The following is a 20,435-nucleotide window of genomic DNA, read 5'->3' on the forward strand; positions in this document are numbered from 1 at the left end:
TTAGCCTACTGCCCCTAAAACAAACCAAAAGAAGAAAACATTCCTTTTGTGCCCCAGGGCACAGAAAACAGGAAGATTATTTGCCCTGGGTAGTAATTAGATGATTCTGAGGACAGCATGTGTGTGTTTATGTGCATGTTCACATTCACCACTTACCCCAAGTGGTAATTAAATGATTTTGTGTTTCTGTGCACACACACTTATCTTGGCCAAATCAAAGAGCCCTGAAAACCAGCTCAAACAGACAGGAAAATCAGCTAAGAGCAAGACCAAATGCAGCAGGTTTAAGCTTTCCTAAATCTGTCATGGTTGAAAAGTTTGCAATTAATACTTGGTAACTCTTCAAACAGCACAGTCCTGCCTTGGCAACTGTAATTCATAAGGCCTTTGAGTCATTTGAACACTTCCATAGAGGTTTATCCCCTCTGCTCATACAAGCCATAATTCTTCTCATTCACATCATTTCCTTGAAAATTTGGCATTTCTAAATTTGCCTGCGATGCCGTGAAACATTTTGAATTACTGACGTGGGGTTAACAATGGGACTGGAGCAGCACTAAACCAAACCAAGGTTACAAACTTTGCTAAAAGGCACTGACAGATTTACAGCAAGCCCTAAAGCTTTGCTGTGCTGGGACTGGTTGCACTTCCGAGCCAGTTCCTCCTACCCAGAAAATCAATTTGAGAGTCAACGCACACCATCGAGTGACTCCATGGAGAATTCTTGTGTCTGTCTTCAAACCCATTTATTTATACAGCAATTAAATGTCTCTATAATTACATTTTATAAATGTTTATAGCTCATCTTGCAAAACAGCTACATAAAGAGGAACTATACTGGAAATCAAAGGTACTTAATGCACACTAAACAGCAGAAATTGAAAGGAAAGTTGTTTGTTTTTTTTTTTTTTTGCAAGAACTGTTAAGGAAGGAGAAACAGGCTGTCCATCTGTACAGACTCAGTGATTGGGTCACCATTAGAAATAAGATGTAAAGATATGTTTACACATATTCAATAGCTTGGAATTGCATTCAGCCCTAATTGCCATGTTCCCACCCTACTGCTGTGGAACAACTGTTTTCTGCTCTGCTTCTTTGTGGGAACTACAGAAGATCACATCATCAGGAGGGTGGGCAAAAGAAGAACAACGTGCTAAAGTTTCCCAAAAAACATTTGTAATTAAGATGTGATTTTGACACACACTACTAATGTCTCTGCCTAACAATATCAATGTTCTTGGTAAGAGTGTTTATTTTCAGGTAAATATTTTGTTCATTGTATACTTTATATACTATTTGTCAAAGATAACATTTATTCATATTATTTTTAATTTCTCTAATACAAATACATGGAAGTAGATTGTTAATTTATGCTGCATATTGACCTGATGATGACTTTATAAACTACCAGATTAGAAAAACACTTCTGCTGAAGAAAGCACTGATTTATCAGAAACACCAGAGCACATAAACAATGAGGAGATATCAAGCATGCCCACCCAATTCAAAGGCACATAGGAAGGTGCCTTTTTCTGCATTTTGCCTGCAGTCCCCAGGACACTGAAGAAATGGAAAAACCATACCTGGAGTGAGTGTGGACACGCAGAGAGGAGAGCAGCTGCAATGCACACATTTCAGCTCCGTTTGTCACTCTCCCCACAAAAGTCTCTTAAGCAGTTGCCCATCTTCAGTTACACAGGAAAAAGAAAACCCAGCACAAAAATAGCTGCAGATAAACCTCTGCCACTCCCCTCTGCTTCTGTGAGGGTTTTTTGTGGAGTTTTAGGCATGATGGCCAGTGAAGGCTTTGCCTCATCAGCTGCCTCTTCCTCTTATTCTCCTCAGAATTTACGCATTTCAACAATTCAATAAAGACATTTTCAAAAGGTCCTCAACATCTATGACCTTGTTTTCTTTTTAACCAGTTCTTGGAGTAATTGGGCTATCTTCTATCTGAGCTGAGATCAAAAAAATCCAACAACAACTAAGAACATTTTCCACCCATCTTACACCACCAACTTTCTCTTGGTCAGGGCATCTCCTTCACTTGCCCTGGCCTGGTTGCCTCAGGTAAATACTCAGCTCCTGTGGCCTATTCCCTAATCCCAGCTTTCTAAATACTGATTTTTTTTCCAGTTTCCAGTGCTGCAAGTCAGGGGCAGTGAAGCTGGATGCTGAGGGATGCAGACACTGCACATACTCTTCCACACCTGGGAGGAACTGCAGGCTCAGCCAAGGATTTCCCTGCACGCTCCTCTGGAAGAGCCCTGGGAGCACAATTCATTTTTTGTGCCTTCATCCACTTCACACAGCCATCAGAGCTGAACCTTCTCTGCAAAGACCCCCAGTGCCCTGAGCTCTGCTGTCTGCAGAGATCTTTGTGGTGTTTGTAGCACAGACAGAAATCATCCAGGCTGTACTGAAAAACCTGCTCAGCTGGGATCCTGCCACCCTCGAGGCTGCCCAGAACACAGACACTATAGGGACTATCTAATTCACACCCTTATTGCTCCTTAAAAAGTATTTTGAACATAGAAAATATTATTTTTTAAAAGGTGAATCCTCTGAAAGTTTAAGCCTGCAATTAGAGTTACTGTTTGGAGGATTTATTCCAACACCAGTTTCTGCTTGTCATAATCACACTGAAATTCCCTGTAACACAGCTGATAAGAATGGTTTATTCATGGGGCTTCAATACTAAGTTTGAGATTATCTAACAGAACTTGGGATTTAATTTCTATAGAAAAGAGCTCTCTTTTTTTCTTTTTAAATACAGGAAAATACTGAATGCTCCTACTTGATTTCTGTAATCTGCTCCAGTTCAGCAGCACCACAGAGCACACCGAGGATTCAACTGAATGTGCAGTTTCTTCATTTTCAGCTACTTTTCTCAAGTTCATTAAATGATTCTGTGTCTGTAAACCTGCTGGCAACTGGATACTCCACCTTCCTGCACTTCCTGCCCCAGTGAGTTTAAATGCTATTTTTCACTCTCAATTGAACATTAAAAGGGCAATGATACACTCTAGGAATTTCATGCAGCTGTATTAATGCTGACTACTGTAGCAGAGAATTGACTTCCAAAGCAGCCCCAGAATTATCTTGTAAAGACATTATTACCAAGAAATCAAAAAAAAAAAAAAATCCTAATCTGGTAATTCCTTATAAAAATGAGAAGGAAGGAGGAAAAATTGATGGTTTGTTTTATTTTAAGTAAACATCTGAGGCATTTCAAAATATTTTTCTACACAGTTACAAAGGACTTTTTAAAAGGAAAGTCAAAGAAAAAGAAAAAAAAAAAAAGAAAAATGTGGTTTTGCAGTATTATCTGATTCCAGGAACTACAACTTACAGGAAAACATCACATATGATGGAGATGATGCAGAGAAAATCTTATGCCAGAAACAGAAAATTAATCAATTTAGTAATCTGTGTGTGTCATCAGGGCCAAATACTCATCTATAAAAAGCACCTCCTTGGTGCCTCATTGGCTCCAGAACTCCAGCACCATCCTCACTGAATCTAGTGTCTTCTAAGATCACATCTCCAGCCTGCCTTCCTATTTATAGCTGGACAGGGTTTCACAAATATTTATAGATAGGAAGTGCTTCACTTCTATCAGGAAGTTCCTTGTAATTCCTGCTTCAACACACACAAAAACTTATTTGCCCCCAGAAAGCCAAGACATTATTATGCATATTAATAAGCATCTAGGAAGTATATATTTAATATATTATGTATTTAAATATGAGTCATGACCTTATAATGATCTCACACAACTATTCATATAAACAACAAATGTTATTTATATGAATAGTTATTAACAACAACAGTGCTGTGTTATTTCTACGAATCCAGCAAAGATTTCCACAGCTGGACTAATCTGTGAAGAACTTCAATTCCTACCAACCCTGGTGGTGCTAAAAGAGCATCTTGGACAACAAAAAGAAAAAAAAAATATTAAAGAGAGAGAAAAAAAAAAAACTTGAAAATACAGAGTTTCTCAGACCAAAGCTATTTTGAGCACTGTCACTGCACCTTCAACAACTACAAAGCTGCTGGGTGAGGATGAGAAAAGTGGGTGCAAACAGCTGCCATCAATGTAAATCCTACAGCACGAGCCCAGCACAGGCACACAGGAGCTGGAAGGTGAGTGTGGCCAAAGCAAACCTGCTTTCCGCACTCAGGAGGAACTGGGGATGAGCTGATAAATTGCTCTGATCCATTTTTCCTCCCTCAGAACTCTCTGCCTGCTGTTCCCACGCTCAGCCCTGTGTGTGCATTTCCAGATTCCCTTGTAGGTCGTGTGGGACAGGAGGGAAAGATGGAGGGAAAAGCCACGGCCCTGGATTTGGGGGACGGAGCACTCACAACCAAACTCCCGGGTCACCACTGCTGGCAAGCTGATTACTGAACCCAGCACTAATCTGCTGCACAATGCAATTTGATTTCAATTTCCCCAGGAGCTGGAGGAAGGGAGAGAGGACAGTGGATCCAGGTGATGAAGCCCTGCTTAGGTTAAAGTCTGCTGAAAGCTTTCTGCAGAAAAAAAATGCACAGAAGGCACTGCAAAGGAATTAATGACTGATCATGTTTGCCTGATGCTTTTTCCTTTATTAAATATTTTTGTTAACTAAATAAGCATGACCATTTTGTTCAACTTTATTTGCAATAATCCCTAACACATACAAAATTCTGTCTTTGAAAAATGGGGTTTTTTTCCTAAAAGGAACAGAAGGCAATTCCATTTCTTGGACAATTTTTCTTGATAAAAATTACCAACATTTTTGTATTGAAAATTATTAATGGTACTTTATATATAGCTTAGAATATTTTCTATTTTCCCTTCTCCTGGAGGTGAGACTTGAAGGCCTCTGGCACCACCATTGACCAAATAATGAAAGAATTTATTTGCCATGCAGCTTTAACAAAACAGCTCCGGAAGATTTAATTAAAAACGCTGCAGTCCTTTTCAGCAAAGAGGAAGCCTGACAAAGAGTTATGCTTTGCAGAACTCCCTTGCTTCATTGCATGCACATTTCAACATCAGACCATCAAATACTTCATCAGTTTATTTCCATTCTAATCTGTCATTTCCCTGGCAGTATCCTACTGGAAGTTACTCTCTCTGCATATTTCACAAAGGCCAGCTCATTAGTTTCTTGTCCACCAACCTGCTTAATTACATCCCACAGTGAAACTCCATCAATTTTAACAGAAGTTATGTGTCATTCTGCAGCCTGATTTTGGTGTTTTGATCCCGTTTCTAACAGAAATTTTGATCCTCGCTACAGAAAGTGCCACTCATACCCTTTGAAGCTCACAGAGATAAAGCCCATTTTGTGTAACTCAAAGTGCCAAGTGCAGCCCACCGAGCCAGAGCCCACCCTGACACTGGCCAGGATTTGTGTCATCCCAAAATGGCCCTTCCCCAATGCTCTGTCTACCCTAATCAAACAGAATGCAAAGCAACAAGGGACTTTCACTGAAATATTTAGAGGGGTGTTTTTAATTATAGAATTGAAAAATTTCAACAATTACACTGGGGAGATTTACATGAGCTTATTATGACTTTATAGACTTGATCTGGTTTAAATTATGAAAGCCTTTTATGACTTCCTACATAAGGATCCAGATTAGAATTTCTTTAATCAGCTCAAATGTATAACATTGAATTAACCATTCTTACAGTGTGCTTTTCCTGGTAGAGATTTAGAGCACCCCCACAAAACAGGTACTCAGATTTGCTCAACAGAGAAACAGTGAAGTAAACAAAACCCCAGCACTGTGACTGACAACTAGCACCAGGCGTGATTTGGGCTCCACAGACTTTTTAAACAGCCACAATTCTTCAAAGAATATTTTTGAAAGTGGTCTTCTAGATCCACTTGACAGATATGTGTGTGTTTGTGTGTGTGTGTATATATATATATATATATTTATGTCTCCACTAAATCATCATGGTAACTCTATTTCATCAAAACATCAGAACATTTTTTGGTAAAACCTTTGCTTTATCAAAAGCCCAACCACTCATTAGTTCAACCAGATTTCCATTGGAAAGAAAAGTTTTAAGAATTATCCCAGCTGTGAAGATGAAAGATAACCAATATTCTGAAATGCATTTGGGAAATCTTGGGCTGATTAACTTTGAGTGATCTGAGATGTGAAAGCTACACTGTCAGTCAGAGCAGGGACTCAGGGCAGGTTTCTCAAAAGCCAATCTGTACCTCAGAATCCCTGATGAGGGACTGACACACTGAAGTTTCCATCTCAGTGGAAATGTAAGTTTTACAACCTTCATGCTCCTACAAATGAAAAAAAAATTCTGTTTCGCTGTATATGTCCATGCTGTAAAAAATAACCAGGATATATCGTATTTTCATTATTTTCACCTGATTGAGGTACAGTTTTTAATTCTCACTTTCTGATGGATCCAGCCAGCCACAACAACCACTGTGGAATTTATGTGGAGCCTTTCCAGAGATAAGATGACTAAAAATAGCTGTCAATAGTCAGGATCCCTGTAGAACAGTGGGCAATACTTTGAAAAACTGAAATGGTAAACTAGATTTCCTTATAAGAAAAGAGATGGTATTTTCTGAAAAATTAGGCCTTTGTAAGAGATTTTACGTAGGTAAATCTAAAACTGAGATCCAAATGGTTTTTAGATGTACCTGAAGACTCCCTGAGAGTGTTAACTGGGATACCTGGATGGAGAAGCCCATCCTCTGAACTCCTGAGTGCAGCTGCCTCACTGATGTCAGGAGGAAAATCCTCACTGCCTCAGTTTCACAAAGAAAATGGAAATTCACTTCAGTGGATAATACAGGTCCTACTATCACCAAAGCAGCAGTTATCACTAACTCTGATCAATTGGCAAACAGCACCAGAACACAATTGCTGGAATATCAGAAGACAATTGCTCTGCAACACTTCCATGCCCAGCAGTTCTCCAAGCAAATTGGTTAGTGCACAGTGTCAGAAATTTCCGATAAAACACTGCCCCACAAAGGCCCCCAGCACATCGGGGTGGGGGGGAAATCACCCTTCTCTGGGGTCAGAAATGTCCTGTAAAGGCTCCCAGCATTCCAGGGGCTGTGGTCAGTCCTTCTCTGTGACCTTCTCTGGGTCAGTCTGTCCCCACAGCCCCTAATCCCACCCAGCACTCAGGCCTGATGTGTAGTGTTTTATTCCAGCAGAATTCAAGTGCACATGTAAGTGCTTTGTTGAACAAGGAGGGATTTAGGCATGTGCTTAAGTACTTCACTGAGCTGGGACCAGGCTACTATTTATAGAAAGCTTTTTGTTCCGGTTTTATTGTTCAACACTTAAAGCCATCCTATGGCTTTTCCTGCTGTATACCCTCCCCTCACACAGCAAACCTTCTAGGGCTGCAATCTCCTTCCAGAAGTCACAGGTTTAAAACCAGAATGGATATTATAAGCTTCTCCACAATTACATAATTTGTTTACATCATATTTACACAGAAATATGAAAAAGAAAAAAAAAAAAACTTAGGCTGAATGGTAGGAAAGTCATGAAGCCAAAAGTTGTATGTAATAACAGGATGAAAAATCCCATTCCACCCCACCCCCAGCACTGAAGCACCCACAGAGGAACCAAACACTAATGTGTGCACCCACAAGTGCTCATTCCAGCTTCCCCAAGTGTCCTTTGCTGTGCAATCCTCTGTTCCACAGAGAAATTCAGGCAGAGTCACGTCTGAGGCAGGATTTTATTGAGCTTGAGAAGCCATCAATGCTGAACAGCCCTTGCTGCTGCAGAGGCAGACTGCTAGCAGGCACTGAGTGCTGTTGTGAGGATACAGAAATACTTCCAAATGTATTTGGAAGTATTTCTGTATCCAGTTCAACACTAGCACCTCTGTGTTTTCACTTAGAAAAATAAATTTCTCTACTGCAGAGGTATCTGGACCTATCAGCTCATCTTTCAGTGTTAATGAACTTGTTTTCACCAATCCTCGCATTGATTAATTAATGTCTTTTCACAGATATTGGTATAATAACAAAAAATCCACATCTCCTCAGAAATCCCACAATATTCCATCTGCTTTTTTAAAAATACTGTTGTTGTTTTACAGGTTTCATGCTCCTGGGTCTTCTGTTTTCCGTCTTTACACACAGATTACCCAAAGACAGCGCTGTGCTCCCGGGATTCCTGAAATCCCGGCTGGAGAGACCGGCCGGTCCAGCTGGCAGCGCTCCCTTAAAGCCGCCGGGAACGGCGCGCTTCCAGCCGGAGCGACAGCAAACGGGAGGGTGCTGGGGAGTGGGAATGGTTTACAGGGAAAGGATTGCGCCCGTGTTTGTGGAGAACGGAGGGAGAGAGGAGAGGAAGACGGGGAAGGACGGAGAAGGAGCGGTGCGAGCCAGCGGTGGCTGCGGCAGCGCCGGGGAGGGGCTGCGGGGATGGGATGGGATGGGATGGGGGATGCAAGGATAGGAAGGAGGATGCGGGGCTGGGATGGGGGATGCGGGGATGGGATAGGATGGGGGATGCAAGGATAGGATGGAGGATGCGGGGATGGGATGGGATGGGATGGGATGGGATGGGATGGGATGGGATGGGATGGGGGATGCAGGAATGGGATGGGGGATGCAGGGATGGGATGGAGGATGCAGGGATGGAATAGGATGAGGGATGCAAGGATAGGATGGAGGATGTGGGGATGGGATAGGATGGGGGATGGGATGGGGGATGCGGGATGGGGTGAGGCTGTGGGGACGGAAGGGGAATGCAAGGATGATATGGAAAGGGATGGATGCAGGAAGGGGAGGGGGATGCAGGGAGGTCAGGGATCACAGGGCCGTGCAATGCAGAACCTGTGCTGCACAGCAGGAACAGCCACTTCCCACTTCCCAAGGAAATCCACCGCCGAGCTCTGCCTGTGGAAATCTTCCACCAAGAAACTCGCTTTGCCCGAATCCTCCCACACTCAGGGGGAAGGATCTTGCACATCCCTGAAAATACTGGCACGTGAATGGCACTAAAGAAGGCTCCAGCATCCATTTCTCCTGTAATTCGTGACTTTCAGCTCTGATTGCCAGATGTATTGAAAGGGGCAAAATCATCCCTCAAAAGCACATTATTTCATCAGAGTGCCCAATAACCCAAAGCCACTAAAATCACAGAGAGAAGCTTTTCAGGAGGTGCTGAGTCGGACTGCAATAACCTCCAGCTGAATTATTAATGGTAACTTGTAAGCCATTATCATGGAACGATCTCTATTAGTCACCAATTTACAGTGTCATTTTCAAAAACATCCAAATTAGGGACGCACAAATCCCATTGACCAGCCAACAGGACTTAAAATTCCATTTGGCTTCCATTCTTCCCCTTTTTAAAAATCCTTCCCTTAATACATTACACCCTCCTACTACATTATCTATAACTTATTTGACAATCACGCCATGAATGTTACTTGACAAGAACACAACCCTTGGTGCTAAGTCTACAAATTCTCTCCCTAGGGCTGGATGAAATTTTAACTACAGGGCATTCGGTTCTGGGCAGGTTCTTCTACTTGAAATGCAAAGGTTCTCAGAGAGGTGTCCTCAAGAGCAGCAGCAAAAACACCCAATATTTTCATGTACAGAATACACTTGGTTGGTTGTGTATATGTAGAACATATCACACTTCACTTCTACATAAGTAAATGGCTTTAATGCTCTTATTCAATAACATTACAAATACCTTCACATACAAACAGAGCTTTGTGCTTACAGCAGCATTTTCTATCCAAAATTCCCAGCAGCTTTGCAAGCAGTGATTAATTAACCCTTGAAGCAGGCAGGTTACGTGCACTCTGTAAGAACTGAGTTGTAAACCTGAAGCAACAGCCCACAGGGACAAGCAAAGAGTATGGAGGCACAAAATGCCCCCTAACACAGCAGGTGACACACACAATTTGTTCTCCCATCCCATGCCACAGCCCTCACACATCTGCATTTTTTCAGCCTTTCCTTGAGGAGGAAACACGGGATATCATCCAGCTGGAGCAGTGCTAACAGGATAAAGGCACGAGCATGGCAGCATTGCCAAGGCTGCAGCTGTATTTTATTCTGATTAACAGGAAAGCATCGGCTGGGATCTTAAGGGCAGCAATACATTTCAAGTAAGCATTATCACAGGTCAAGAGAACTGACCAGTGACACAGTGAAAGGAAGATGTGAAGGAAGCACAAGAAAGAAGTGGAATTCAGGGCAGCAACTTCAGCAAACTCAGACAAATGATTTGTAAGATCTCTTAAAGAGAGGATCAAGGAATTCAGGAAAAAATTACCAATGAAAAGCGTATAAAATAGTGCAAGAGATTAACTCAGTGCAGGGGGAATATAGCAAACACTGGAAGAGACTGTTACACCCAGAATCTTCAAAGGCTTTGACTAGCAGAAGAGATTGTACAAAAGGTGAAACAAGAACATTTAACAAAGAACAAGAATTAGAATGGCACAAACTGCTCAGTTCTGATCCAGATGAGCCAACACACAAAAGGATCAACAACTAATGAGGGACATAAAAAGGCAATAGGAAAAGGATCTATAAATACAACAGAAGTAAGTGGGAGAAAGAGATAAGCAGAGGTTCTAGTATTTAATGGGAAAGGAGAGAAAATAACAGATGGCAAAGAGAAAGCTGAAGCATTCAGTACTTCCTTCATATTCTTTTATGTTTCCATCTAAAGGATAATGAAAAGCAAAAATGTTTCTAAAGTGATTTTCACGGAGAAGACAGGACTAGAGGCCTGAAGAAAAGAAAGAATAGGCTAAAAAGTATCAAAAGAAGCCAGACATTCTCAGTCTGCTAGAGAATGATGAAGTTCACCACAGAGTACTTAAGGAATTACCTAAAGCCATCCCCAAACATTAGCTATTATATTCAATAATGCGCAAAGGGAGGGTAGAGTTCCCAAAGGACAGTAGAGATGCAAAAACAGCGTGCAGCTTCAAAAGGAGAAGCAAGGCTAAACTGAAGAAACTGCAAAGCCAGCCACCTCCCTTTTATACCACAGAGGACACTGAAACAAGATAAATCACCATGTAGGTACCGCAAGGATTAAGTGCCTGAAAATAATCAGAATGTCAAAGCAATGAAATTCCTTTTGGGTATGGGAACAGGGCTACTGCAGAAGGAAACCCCAGTACCAGGCAGGTTAAACTGGCTGCAGTAAGGCTTTCTGTGACTGGCCAATGTGATATTTTCATGGGGTTGAAGAACTGATAGGAAATTGCAGTTCAGTGGGTGTGGTTTCTTCAAAAAAAAAAAAAAAAAAAAAAAAAAAAAAAAAAAAAAAAAAAAAAAAAAAAAAAAAACAAAAACCAACCAACCACCCAAATTAAAAGTGATTACTAAAACTCACTGGCAATGGAATTCATCTCACAACTCACTGCACACATTAGAAAATGCCAGGAGAGAAAAATGTGTGTGAAGGAAACAGGCAGGGTCCATATCACCTCCAGCTCACAAGCAAACAAGATCAAAATTCAAACTAGAACTTGAAGCATTGAAGAACTTGTTGAAAAGTGAAGTGTAAGCAGAACAAGTGCAAATCTATACATCAAGAAAAACAATAAATAGAGATCAGCTTGGTTCTGTTGGAAGGGTTCTAAAAGCCATTATAAATAAAAAACAGTATAATGGTATTTTTAAAAAGGCGTATTTCATGCCAGGATGTCTAACAGGACTGCCACTCAGACAGTAACCTTTCCATTTTTCTCCACTGTCCAGAAACTTGCAGAAAATGAGTGGAGAAAAAAAAAAAAAACACAAGAAAATTCACAGTAAATGCAACTCTGTCTTGTCATCCTATTTAGCTGGGGAGCAATAAATGTCAGCAGTGCCAAGGGGAAATATGAGGGGAGCAGCGCTGGGTCGCACAAAAAGCAGTGTAATAGTGTATCTTTGGAGGGAACACACCCATTAACACCAACCTTCACAGGCCATAATGGCATTTTCCTGTTCCTACTGCTCTCAAATCCTTTAGCACTTGACACAGAACCACCACAGCTGCTGTATATAACACATTAATTTTTCAGAGTATTTAACCTTTCTAGAAGAATCATTCTACATCTTCCAGATTGATTCTTGTGACATTTTGAAGCTTAACTAAAAAATGGGCCTAGTTCTTGTCAGGGCTTTTGGACATTTCCTGTAATTAAGAAAAACCCCATGATGTGGAATAGATCTCTTCCAAGTAAAATTTTAACATTTTGTCTTCATGTAATTGCTTTCTACTGTTTATAGGCCAAAACTCATGCCAGCCTTCTATTTTTACTACACATAAAGTGATTTAAAGCTTGTAAAATACTTCACACATGAGAAAAATGCTGGTGGACATGCAGACTTTGTAGACTAAAGCAATGCATTAACACTGCATTTGAACCTAAGGCCACAAGCTGAATGCAGCAAAGCAGTTGTAAATACACCTAATAATGCCACCAATTCATTTTAAATAATGAAATTTCTTCTCAAAATTTCCATTGTGCTTTTCCTGTAACTGTAGGCCAGCACATAAAAATGCACATATCCATTTCCTCAGATGGAAAAGAATGTAAATCTTAATTGTTCTGGAGTAATTACTTTAAACTTCAGCAATTGCACAGAAATCTGATGATAGCATATCTTGATTATCATAAATCTCCTCATTCATACTTCTGCTTAAAAATATTCTGAAACGCCTATTGGGATACTTTCTAGGAACCCATCATCAACCTATTGGAAGTTTTCAGTGTGGGTTACAGAGAACATCCCCTGAAAACACAATTCCTATTATTGCAATCCTCTTAAACAGTATTAACCTCTTTAAATAATAACAACAGTACAAAAAAAAGTTTAAAATACCAACAAATTACCTGAGTCACAAAAAATGGAATGCTGGATCATCTAAAATATGGCCCCATTTTGTCTGTGCTGTGCTGAATGCAATCACACCTTCCAGGATGGAAGATTTCCCATCAGTGGGAATAACTGCCCCTGATGAAGAATGGCTGTTCAGTAAGCAGGACAGAATATATAGGATCAGCAAATACTTTCAAGGTGACTTTTTCTGCACAGGAAAGCTATCCAGAGGCTTGGAATCTCCTGCTCATAATGAGATAACAAAAGGAATGTGCTGGGCATTAGGATCACTGATAAAGCATCAGGAGAAATCCTGTTCACCAGGAAACTCCTGAATCCTAAAGCATTCCATGAAGAGATGCATCTGGAGTGGACAGCAGCTGCAGTATCTTGGAGCAATCTTCATCCCTGATGGATGATTTCAGAGTAGGTATAATTTTCATAAGTTAAATACAAGCTATTTGAGCCTTTTTAATAAATAAATCAGGCTAAAGGCAATTCCCCAAACACTGTGGAATTAATGATTTATCAATCTGAGAAACAGAAACATTGACCAGAGACAGCTGCATTATTCTGGCTTCACAACACACAAAAGATTTTCAAAACTTGAAATGTGCATCCAAGGTCACTCTGCTGTGGAGTGTGAGGGGGAAAAGTGATTCAGTCTTGCAGCTCCAAATCCCATCCCTTCAACAATTAACATCAATCCTTGATGAACGTGCAAGCCCCTCTGACAGTTTCTGTGTTTACACACAGTGAATACACAATCCCACAGCTACAGAAGGCAGAAACACCTCGGAGCACCCATGAAATCTGGCTCTGAAAACCCTACTGCTGGGACTTTTTAAAGGCATTCCACCACCCAGGGAATAAACACACTGTGCAAACAGAGGTTCCTGTATTATGGCAACTGTGCAACCCCACACACCAACCCAACACACAGCCCCACTGCTGCAGATCTCAGCTCTGGCACCACAGCCCTGCCTTCCCACGCCTTTGGCACCCCAAACGTGGCAGCCTCAGAAGCTGAGCAGTTCTTGGGATGTGAATGGGAATGGGAGTGATGGAGGGACTGTAAAACCCAGCAGTGCAAGCCTTTGGATCAAAGGAGAGAAAGGCTGGAAGCAGATAAATAAGCATTGACAAAAGAATTGCTCTTGAGGCACTGAGGGCACTGACCTGAGCAGGCTCTTCAGAAATGCCTTTTCTGCACAATTAAAGGTGTTTGGTGAACTCTCCAAAACACGCTTCCTATTGCACTAATTAAAGATGTAGCAACCTCTGCCTCCTAGAAATATTTAAAGCTTTTTTGGTTTACATTCCAGCGTGTGGAGAGCGCCCCTGCAGCACACCAGTTGTTTTATTTAGATGTTACAAAATACTCAAGAATTCTGAGCATAACTTCCAAAATAGGTGAAGACACAGCCTTTTACATAATGACCCTTAGATACAAGCCCATGCTGCTGGATGTGGGGTCATCAGCAATGTGGGAGTCACACATCCCTTGGGAAATGCTGTCTTAGATCACGTAGATGTGAAAAATTGGTCACACCCATAAAATGGAAGTCTGCAATATTTCACTACTAAATTACTCCATTTATGAAGATGAAACTTTTTTCAAAGCAGGCTTTGGTAATAAATAAGCCATTATGATTTAACTGATAATTTTGTAGCATGAATATACTGAGACCAACCTGGACCTCAGTGACTGTGACACTCATTGCTGTCACCTCTGTCATCCTATTACACACAAATATTTCTTGTTTATTCTCACTTTTCCTTTCTCAAATATTTTACATTTTTCTTTTCAGATAATTAAAGCTATTTATCCTTTTGCATTTGCCACTTCTATACATAAAAATTTTATTTAACTTACTTTTTACAAACTTCTTCTTTCAAAGGACAACTTAAGTTCCACTCTGAGTGTTGCAAATTGCAACCATTTACTGTACAGTGTGCATTAAATGTAAAGCTGTTTGGAAACAGAATTCTTATGTCTGACACACACATTCCAAGGATAAGCGTCACCAGAAGTTTGAACTTTGTTCAGATGTTTGTTTTAAAAGTTTTCAGCAGCTACACGATTTTATTTAACTCTAAACATTCGCTCTGTTCCCAGTTATCTCCTCCGCTATCATCTCCCATCAGACTGCCACTAAAACAATCACTTATCTCTTGTACAATTACTCTGCTTTTTCCCCTGGTCAATGCAGATGACTTTTCCCCAGCTGCAGTCCTGAACCTATCCTTAAGTTACAATCCAAGTTTTGGAGTGTTTTGAGTATCAGAATTTCCTTTTCAACCTCATGTGCTACCCTTTAAACTGCCTACAATAACCAGAATATGCAGGTTTTGTTGATGCAGATAAACTCCAAGCACTTAGAGGATTATCAATATTCAGACAAACAGTCCAGCTTGCCAGTCACATCACTGAAGTTTCTGTGGTAAATGACCTGAGGTGCTTTATTCTTGGCTCACCAAGGATAAGGAGCCAGACAAACGCAGCAGGTTTGACTCAGCCAGCTCCAAAAGGCAGCAAACGCTGTCAGAGGTGCCCCATGGTGCCTGGTGTGTGACACGGGACACAGTGGAGACTCACAGCCCTCTGAAACAGTGACAAAGGCCAGGAGAGGAACCCTGAGGCATCTCCAATAACACCAAACACCTCTTTGGGGAAACCAAACCAAACCCAGCCCAACGCACTGGCCAGGATGCTGCTCCATTCAGCCTCCTCCCTGCACTCCTCCAAACCAAACCCATCAGGTGACAGCATCACAGGACACCATACAAATATCCCAGTTATCGTCCCATGGAGCTTGTCAAAAACAATACAAATGTACTTAGCATGATCAGGAAATAGCCAATTGAATGGTTAAAAGATATGTTTGGGATAATGTTGCAGCAGAGATGGCCACAACACACAGAGTGACCCCAGACAATTTCAGAAAGCTTCAAGCCGCACACAGTAACACCAGACCAATTCTGAAGGCTGCAAGCATCTACTCCTCTTGTTCTTCAGCCCAGCCTTTTATCCCCTCATGCTGATGCACTGCCCCTGTGTGCCCTCTGCTCCCTTTTGTGGCTGGTCAGTGCCCCTGGGCACTCCATGGCTCATTGCTGGCAGTGCTGCTCACAGCTGTGCCACTGGGGATGGGGCTGGGCCAGCCCCACTCCCAATCACCACAAACTGTGTGCCTACAGGAGAGAGAGACGTGCCAGACATTGGGATCAATGTCACACTCAATAGCCTGGGTAAGCAAGAGGCTGTGGTCCTGGATTTACAGCATGTGAGCAAAGGACAGTGCTGGTAATGGTATCAAATAGGAATTCAAGGTAGCAGAACACTCTGCATTCATTCCATTAAGTGTTAAAGTGACTATGTTAATATTGGCACTGAACTGAACATTTCATCCATATTCTTTTGCTTTAGGAAGAGCTTGCAGCAATGTTCACTTTGAAAACCGAGCTTAACGTCAGATGAAGTCATTGCAGAGAATACTGAGCTGCTTTCTTAGCAAGATACCACAGACAAACCACTTCTCCACAGAAAAGTCATGAAAATGCTGAATCCTGTTTGAGTCAGCATATGAAAATTAGTCACGTGTAGGTGAGGGGACAGGGTCAGACACCAAGTGCTGCTGAGAACATGACAGTGTGCATGCAGAGCCACTCAAAGAACTGCTTACGTAACCAGGGCTCGCAGTATCTACCAGCCACACACAGTATTCCTTAAAAGATTCCCTTTTACTCTTTGGGAGTTGAGTTACAGCACTATCAACTTTCACACCGTTTAAAAACTTACGTTTTAGCTTATTTTGGGAGCAGTTAAGTCCTACTCTACATTGCTTTCAGCTTGCCTATCTTCCCAGCACCTTATCTTGGTACCCATGCTTCTCAAATAGCACTTTACTACAAAATACGCTTTAATCAAAAAGAAAGTAAAGAAAGTATTAGCACAGAATCGGGTTGGTGTAACGTGATAAAACTGCACAATAAGATGGGGGAGAAAAAAAAACGAGCAAAAGAATCAGCAAGAAATACACAGAAAGAAATAAACTTTTGGACAGTTTAATTCAGCAAACGAGAGGTTTCCTCCGCCTGCAGTACAGGAGGCCTTTCAAAGATACAGAACGGAAGACAGTGCCCCTCCTTTCACGTATCTAGTACAGTCTCCAAACCAAGGTTTCAGCAGAAGAACCCGTTCTGTGCAGTGACGGTAGGAAAGCACATCTTGACGGCATCCATGCCAAGGTGGTGGCGACCGGGACTACAGCGGCACCCAGCCGGCATCCCGGGCAGCCGGGCGGGCTGGTGCGCTGCGTGACCCGCAAAGTTACCCGCCGCCGCATTCTGCTCGGGCTTTCAGCACTACTGCGAGGCTTTGCAAACTACTGCTTGTAAAGCGTTTAAATCCCCCCGTGGAAAAGGAGAAAAAAAACCAAAAAAGCCCCGGCCCGGTCGCAGCTCAGCGGCACCGCCGGAGCTGGGCGAGCGCCGGGGACACGGCGGGCAAGGAGCTCCCGGGAGGGCTTCTCCTTCCATCACCCCGCCGAGGGAGCGGGGCTGCGGGCAGCCACCTCCTTATGACTGTCTCAAATTCATATTTCTCGGAGGAGCGGCGTTCCCTCCTTATGACTGTCTCACATTAACATTTCTCGGAGGAGCGGCGTCCCCGGGGCCGCGGGCGGGCAGCGCGGGGCTCCGCCGCCGCCTCCAGCCCCCGGCCGGGGCAGAGCGCGGCCACCGCCGCCTCCCGACCCGTTCCCGCCCCTGAGAGCCCTCCGGGCTGGAGCCGGACCGAGATCAGAGGCTTCCCGCAGCCGCTGCCGCCGATCCGCCCGCCCCGCGGAGCCGCCTCCATCCCCCGCCCGAGCGCATCCTCCGGCCGCATCCCGCTGCCCCCGGGCTGGGCTCGGCCCCGGCAGCGCTCCCGCCCCCCTCAAGGTCACCGCGGCTCGGGGCAGCCCCGGGGGTCGCCGCTGCCGCTCCTACCTGAGCCGGCGAGCGGAGCGGAGCCGCCGCTGTCCCCGCACCGGCGGCAGCGCCCGGGGACTCGGGCCGCGCACGGCGCCTCCTCCTGCGCCGGGGCCGCTGCGCTGCGCTGGGAGGCGGCGGCTCCGCCAGACTTAGCGGGGAAGCCCTGGGGGGGCGGGCAGCGCCTCTCCCCACCCCGCGAGGTGCCGGAGCCGAGCCGAGCCTCCCCCGGCGGGGCTGGGGCTCCCCTCAGCGGGGAGAGGCTGCGCCGCGCCCCGCTCCGCTCCGGGCTCCCGCGGGCTCGGGGGATGCGCGGCGGGGCCGGCACCGCGCCGAGGCTCCGCGCACTGAGCGCGGCCCCGGGGCTCGGCCGCGCCTGTTCGGCACCCAACGCTTGACACCAGCACCTGCCTTTTGCTTTTATTTTTCCTCAACGCGCGGCAGTTTTCTGACAGAATTCTGCAAAAACCTCAAGGGGAAAGCCTGGCGCGGATTCTGAGAGCTGGAGAGTCCCGCCCTGGGACACAGCGCCTGGGGAAGTACAAAAAATGGAATTATGATGTACGGGTGATGTGCGTTACATAGACTGAGCATCAGCACTCCAGATTTAGAAAATTAGTAATAAAACCCCGCCCCGTGACTTAGATTTTAAGATACTACTTTTATTCACAAAGAGGATGGCATCTTTGAAATGTTGCCAGAGTAGTAATGCCGGGTATTTGACCAACACGTTCTGGTTTTACACATGGGCTTAAGTTAGATTTCATAACAGTTCTCTTGTGCCTCATAATCTGTTCACCCTGGGAGTTAAAACCAGTTACCAAATGTCCCCAAAGCTGAACGGAGACAGAGGGGATTTTGAAGAGCAGAAAAGTGTATTTGGTAGGTGGGGTGGGGGTTGTGTAGTGTGAGGGATGCGTACACATCACACAGCACCTGCAGACTGCCACAGAGAACAACACCAGCATTTTACTTGGAAAACTGGAAGTATTCCACCACTTTCTATTGGTGAATAGCAGCACTGCCCAGCCCTGGTTGTTTGACAGATGATACACTGTTAATCATATTCTGATTACTATCTTGGCTTCTTCCTTAACGCCATTTAAATTCCAGTTTTAACCTTATCTCAGCAAGGACTAAAGGAAAAAGTAGGACAGGCAACACGAAAGTACAAATCCCTCCACATCTTTTAAAACTCTTTCCAACTTATTGAAAGCCAGGAGAAGATGTTACGGTATATTTGTAGAGCTTTCAGACAAGCTTGTTAACAAAATCCAGACTTGCAGGTCTCATCAAGTTCAGTTACCAGATTTGGAAGAAAATCAGAAACCTGTAAGTATTCTGCAAATATCTAGATTGGTTTTCTCGTCTGATCTTAAACCACATGCCTACTGTCAAGTGAGAGTGAACACGGGTGCTTTCCCCTGCTACATTTCCCTGGATCATGAGGAAGATCAAACCAACTGAGGAAAACTAATCAAGAATAGCAGTATTTTTTGTTTTGACAATGCTTAGAAAGATGGCAGAGAAAGCCTGAATGAAAAGTTTACAAAAATAATCCTGCAAACATTAGGTAAATGCGGTGCTATTTTCAGCTTGTCCTTATTAATCATTTAAAGCAGATGATTGGAGTGCCATTTGAAGAGCATTAGATGTGCATCCTTACTAGCTGCCTGCAAATGCATTTCACTGGTAATTCTGTGCTGCACAAAAAAACATTACAGACTGTTTTCACAGAAACGCTGAATTCCACACAGAGCTACACCTGTTAAATACCCAGGCTCACAGTGCAGAGCTCAGGGTTTAAATCTCACACAGAAGGACATCTCCATCATGTGATTCTCACATCAGAGCATCCTCAGCGGGTCAGCTACTGCAGCTGGAATTAATAGCACCAGAGCAGCACAAACAAATGATTGCTTTCCTGGCTTCCTCTCCATCTTGAGGTGTTTAGCCCCTACAGCTGATTTTGTCAGTCATGGTGAAATAGCAGAAGTGTCTGGCTGTTTATCACTTGTGATAAGCAATGAATGACAGAAAAGATTTCTTCATTTTAAGATCTCCTGCCTATGACAATCTCCCCCCATGCAGACAGTGAAGTAGAATTTTGTACGTTTTTGCCAACTTTAGAAGCTGTCCCCATGTTCTTGTAGGGCACATGACAGGGGTCTCAGCACATCTTTTCTGTTACTACAGCATTTCTAGGAACTCAACCTCTTGCATACAGGTTTTAAAAACACTTAAAGTGTGATGTTAACAGTAACAACATCAACTAATGACTAAATTTAACACTTATTATATTTTATAGATTAGGACCGTTTGTGTTATGTTTTTCCCTAAATTCATTGCACCTCCTCTCACCTAAGGTGACACTTAGAGATTCCTTTAAATTCTTCTCATTTTCCTGGTTAAAGGGGGAATATGTGCATAATGGGGGTCATCTCCTTTTCCAAAAAAAATGGAAAGGAGCAGAGATAATGTCTTCACTACCTCTGGCACTATGCTTGCCTCAAGTTGGAATAACCTAACAGTAACTTATCCTTCTCAGACTGCTCTTCTCAGGTTTTAGCTTCACATCATTTTCAAAACCCTGGAGCTAAT

At 43.2% G+C, this 20,435-nt stretch overlaps 1 protein-coding gene across 1 annotated transcript in view; it reads right to left on the minus strand.

The window, feature by feature from the left end:
* ATP2B2 (ATPase plasma membrane Ca2+ transporting 2) overlaps positions 1-17,950 on the minus strand; it is a 388,824-nt gene extending 370,874 nt beyond the window's left edge. The window contains exon 1 of the mRNA XM_041427564.1: positions 17,853-17,950. The gene's annotated coding sequence lies outside the window, so the exon portion shown is untranslated. The remainder of the gene's footprint in view (positions 1-17,852) is intronic.
* Positions 17,951-20,435: the final 2,485 nt, after the last annotated feature.

The sequence above is a fragment of the Onychostruthus taczanowskii genome, unplaced genomic scaffold (assembly GCF_017590055.1).
Source record: "Onychostruthus taczanowskii isolate IOZ18803 unplaced genomic scaffold, ASM1759005v1 scaffold116, whole genome shotgun sequence".
NCBI lineage: Eukaryota > Metazoa > Chordata > Aves > Passeriformes > Passeridae > Onychostruthus > Onychostruthus taczanowskii.